We start from the raw sequence: 6,091 nt of genomic DNA, 5'->3' as shown, positions 1-6,091 counted from the left end.
TGGGGCATAAAATATAACATTCCAATGGAAAATTAAACAGCTTAAGTGAACATAAAAATAACTTCCACTAAAACTGATTTCCCTAACTAAAACAACTATAACTCCAACTAATTTCCCTAACTAACACAACTGTAACTCCAACTTTCTTCCTTTTACCAAGTTACTAGTGTAAGGTTACATTGAAGGAAACCATAGTTCACAGTGATCAGAGGGAGTCAGATTTCTTTTTTTTTTTCTTTTTTAACATATATAGTTTTGATTGTACTTTAGCTTCTGGGGTACATGTGTAGATCATGCAGGAGTCTTGCATAGGTACATACGTGTCAATGTGGTTTGCTCCCTCCAACCCCCCATCACCTATATCTTGCATTTCTCTCCATGTTATCCATCCCTAACCTCCCTACCCCCTGCTGCCCCTCCCCTAGTCCCCCCCAGCAGACCCCAGTGTGTGTTGCTCCTCTCCCTGTGTCCATGTGTTCTCATTGTTCAACACCTGCCTATGAGTGAGAACATGCAGTGTTTGATTTTCTGTTCTTGCGTCAGTTTGCTGAGAATAATGGTTTCTAGATTCATCCATGTCCCTACAAAGGATACAAACTCATTGTTTTTTATGGCTGCATAGTATTCCATGGTGTATATGTGCCACATTTTCCTTGTCCGGTCTATCATTGATGGGCATTTGGGTTGGTTCCAGACCTTTGCTATTGCAAACAGTGCTGCAATGAACATATGTGTGCATGTATCTTTATAATAGAATGATTTATAATCCTTTGGATATATATCCAGTAACGGGATTGCTGGGTCAAATGGAATTTCTATTTCTAAGTCCTTGAGGAATCGATTTCTAGGTTTACACAATGTAAGGAACTGAAATTTTTCACCATGTTTTTATGTATAGTGTATATAAAGAAAGGATTCTGTTTCATAAACCATATTACAAATTATCTACATATTTCCTTGCTATGTAATGCGACTGATATATCATTTGATATATCATGGTAATTTAAAGGGAGAAAACCTCTTAACCGATAGAAGGATATAATATAGCTTTCATTCCACTTAAAGTTTGTTTTACAATTCCCACTTCTTAGCATGTAGGAACCTACGTTATTATTCCTGTTACGATTATTGAGATTATTAGATAAATTTAACACAAAACATCATATTAGGCTTCAAAAGTTAATACTATTTGATTACCACATGAGGACGTTTATAGATTTCTCACCAAACTAGTTAGATTTATATTTAATAGTCTTGATTTCAAGTTAAGGTACACCAAGATATTAATACAATTTATGTTTATTAAACATGTACAAAGCGGAAATAAATAGCCTAAATTGTTTTGTATTATTCAGTTTAGCTTAATTCTCACAGCAATCCCTTGAGATGAGCACTACTATTAGTTGAATTTTGTATATGGGGATTTCAGTGACAAAATCCTCGAAATGATCTAGTGTCACGTAGCTCTGAAGTGGCAAGGCTGAGTTTCAGGTCCTGGATGCAAAGCCTATGCTTTCTCTCCTTATGAGTATATGTATTTTACCTGTTAGATTTTTAAATACTGCTATAGATATAATCTTATAAATAATCCCACATATACATAGGGATTATTCCCACTCAGCCAATAGCCGAGGTACAGATTCCTACTTCGTCAATAATGGAAAATGGGCCAAGATTTTGATTCAATAAAATCCAGTAGAATTTTTTATTATTTCTTAAATCATGTAATTCATGTAGGTAGCTTAGGTTCAAGTAGGAGTCCCAGGCATATGTGATACAAGTCTCTTTCCAAACTGTTCTTTAGTTTGATAAATTAAATAAATTTTAAACTTAAATGTTATAACATATGTGTATTTTTTAATACTCATATTCCATGATTTGTCTTTTCATAATTTAAATTGAAATTCTAATTTTAGCAAATAGCATAATAACTACTATAGTGGATCTTTTATTCACTGTAAATTAAGCACACTTTCTTTATATTTCTTTATTTATATTTTATTCTGTTAATAAGCCATTAACAAAGATGTAGCCAGGTGCAGTGGCTCACACCTGTAATCCCAGCACTTTGAGAGTCCATGGTTGGCTGATCATGAGGTCAGGAGTTCAAGACCAGCCTGGCCAATATGGTGAAACCTTGTCTCTACCAAAAATACAAAAATTAGCTGGGCCTGGTGGTGTACATCTTTAATCCCAGCTACTCAGGAGGCTGAGACAGAAGAGTCACTTGAACCCTGGAGGCAGAGGTGCAGTAAGCTGAGATCGAACCACTGCCCTCTACCCGGTGTGACAAAGCAAGATTCCATCTCAAAATAAAATTAAAAAAAAAAAAAAGCAAAGATGATAAATCATATAAAATCAAAATCAATAATAAAATCCAGTGCCATAAACTCATGATTCTCTCTGAAGGTTCATAACAATCAATGTATTAACACTAGGTACAAATATTCAATCAGCAGCTACTACTGATAAATGATCTATCATCCATCACATGTCCCCCTAAAATAAAATATTATGAAATGCTTAATCTAATTAACATATAATTAAAGTCATCTTGACATTTTGTGAACTTAAATGCACTATTCAGCTTCATAATGTTATTTTCCTTCTAAAGTGCTACCACGTAACTGATTCTATTAGATGTTCTAAAATTTTGTTAGCAGTAAACACATAGATTATACACCTGGAGGTTTCAGAATCTACCTGGTAACCTTTTGCACACCATATGTTATCTGTTATGGTTTAGCCAATTTCCTTCAACCTAAGCATACTTAAGTCATGTAGCATTCTGTGGTCTCTTTTCATTAACATCACAGAAAAATAATAGCAGAAAGCATCTCATGCAATAGGAGTGTCTCAAGAAACCTTTCCAATATTTTATTTGGATTATAGGTGAGGAGAATTAAACATCTTTATTCAGGTCTTTATACAAATGTATAAATAGAACTGCACAAGCCATCATAGTTCCCCACCTCTTAGAAATTATACAGATATAAAATTGAGGGGGTTAAAAAAAACACAAATCACATATTCATCACAGCAAGTTGACAAATACTACTGAGATTTTGTATTTCAGGTAGCTTTTGAAAAACCAAATTAGACAGAATTACTTTTGAACTGTAATTGGGAAGAAGCTGTGGAGAAAGATGAGGAAAAAAAAAAAAGCTAATATCAAGAAAGGTCAGCCATCAACATTCCCAGAAAACAACAACCTAAATAACTTGGGAAAAGGAGCAAGGACTAACGTGAAGGGCAAAACTATCTTTCATTTGCAAAAACACTTTCTGGAACAAAGGTTGAAAAGGTTGATGATTGAAGTCCTCTGGAATCATTTTCAATTAGAGAAACAGAGTAGCTAGAGCTACACAAACAATCCAACTGGAAAACGATGTTTGCAGAAACAAGTCTATCTTTGTTAAAGCATAGATGTAGAATACCTTACGTTCAAATATGTCTCCTCATTCCAAAAATGCTTCTAAAAGTACTTGACAATAGACTGACTCCACTTGAAGGGCACAAAAATAACACCAAACTTGCAGAAAAATTAATAATAAGGAGAATAAATCATGTTGAAAACAAAGGCAAATTGAAAAGTTGGTGAAGATATTCATCAGAAAAATGTTTGTATGTTTAGTAATGCATGTTTAGTAAGAAGTCATGCCTCACATACTGAATGAGGTTTAACTTCTATGTAGGAAGGACACGTGGTGGAAATCGAAGAGTACAGGAAGAAATACAAAGACAATGAAATGAGATTCATCATTAACTGGAAGATTCAGAAACAGGAAAAAGATTATGAAAAAATTGTTGATGACATCTAAACTGAACTCAAGAGTTTACATTCCATTTTTCACTCAACAATTTTCTGAAGATTGTTCTACAATTTTGATTTTGGCCATGACAAAGAAGATTATAATTTCATTAGCATGTAAAAAAGAAAATGAAGACAAAATTAGAAAGTCATTGAGGAAATTAGCAACAGTAGAAAACTATGGATGTAGGAGCGGCAAGCATAGAACTAGTAAAGCGAGCAAAATGAAATGGAAACTAAAAAGAAGCTAATAAAGTTTGAGATCCAAAAGCAGAATATCAAATCAAAGAAAATATTTAATGATGTAATGCAAATAACTTTCTAGAACCTACAGCAAGGCAAAATGCTGATGATAATAAATATCTGATTTGTGAGTAAGTAAAATAAAAGAAGGATTAAAGATTTATCTAGACTGTGAAATGTTCCTAGAAAATTAATGGGATTTGAATACAAAGGAAAAAATGGGGATACTAAAGGAAAAAGATCATTCAAAGCATTGAATTTCAGAATACCGAAACACTTTCATAAAATTTCATGGAAATAAAATGTACCTGAAAATATTTTACAGCCATAGGAAACCTTATGTACAAATTTTTAAAAAGAAAAGTTCAGAAAATAATGTTCTGTGGGTCCTCTTATAGAAATTACTTAAAGATAAACTTTAACAAAATAAAAAGCTTTAAGAAAATTATGATAAATGATTGATATTAAATAGTAAATGTATAACCATAGAATTAAGAAAAAAAAAAGTGAGATGTAGAATGCAAGAAGACAGCCGAAGTATTTTAGCCCTACAATATAAAAATGATACCCATAAGAAAAACAGTAGCTCACATTTTAATGAAGGTTAAGGATAAAGTAATTTTGCTCATTGTATACTTATGTGTAATAGATGTCTATGGGAATATTCTTTTCAGCTGAAAAAATACCTGGCAAAAATTTTGATAGTATAATTGAATTGAAAAGTTAATAGAGTTAACTGCTGTTATTTGATGGAGAATTTAGGTGGGAGAAGAAGAGGAAAACATTACTCATATTTTTGTTGCCATTTCCTCTTTGGTTGTCTTTTACTTTTGTGAAGAAAATAATACGTATTATCCAAATAAATACATTAGTAAGGATATTTAAATGTAAAGTTGTAATTTTCATAAAAGGTAAACAGCAGAAAATAGACATTTTTCTAATATGAAAAAAACTACACACAAAATTTTAAGGAAAATTTATCAGAGTGAAGTTTTTAAATATTAAATAATAAAAATATAATGTTACATTAATTGAAAATTAAAATTCCAAACATATCACATCAATGTGTTAGTTATACATGAATCACATAAAACAGCAAAAATTAAAAACAAAAGATGATACAGAAATACAGTAAGAATATAAAATATTTTTATTAATACCTTTACTGAGATATAACTGACATTCTATTCAATTGTACAGTTCCAGGCAGGCACAGTGGGTTGCTTCTATAATCCCAGTGATAAAGGCTGAGACTGGAGGATTGCTTCAGGCCAGGAGTTTGAGACCAGCTTTACCTGCTTTCTCTATAAGATCATAATCATTATGTATACAATACCACATGCCATGATAAATTACAAATCTGTTCAAAGATTTAAATTTAAAAGCAGAACTATCCAAAAATATGTGAAAGATTGGGATATATCTTTGAATACATGAATAAAAAAATAGTTTTGAATTCTTATTTAAATACAAAATTGAATATACTATGATAACAGATTGATGCATTGACTTATTAAAAATAAACTTCCTATATTAAAACATGCATGTATGCAAGTATACACACATTCACACACATGCCACTTAATCAGTCATAATATAAAAGACAAACCAGGAAAAAAATATTGTATCTTCTGCTTTGGATTAAGAGCTGTATTTCCAAACTTGTAAAGAATCCCTAAAACCAAAATTCAACAAAAAGTAGAGTGTACATAAACAAAAAATGTATTTAAAAGGAAAAATTAACCAAACATGATCATTTAATTCCATGAAAAGATTCTTAACATCACTGATAAAAATGCACATTTTCATCTGTCTGGTTGGTAAGTCTGAATACCTTTGATAACATCTTTTGCAAGGCTTTGGAGAGGAGCAACTCTCAATTTTGCTCATAGATGTTATAATCTAGTGCAAACCCTATGAGAAGCATTGTAGCAATATTTCACATAAACTTTGACCCAGCAACTCTACTTCTGGGTGTTTATTCAAATGACATATTTACAGATATATCATAGAGATATCTTTATAGTAGCATTTTAC

Source organism: Cebus imitator, unplaced genomic scaffold (assembly GCF_001604975.1).
Source record: "Cebus imitator isolate Cc_AM_T3 unplaced genomic scaffold, Cebus_imitator-1.0 Scaffold482, whole genome shotgun sequence".
Taxonomy (NCBI): domain Eukaryota; kingdom Metazoa; phylum Chordata; class Mammalia; order Primates; family Cebidae; genus Cebus; species Cebus imitator.
Note: the sequence above shows the minus strand (reverse complement) of the source record.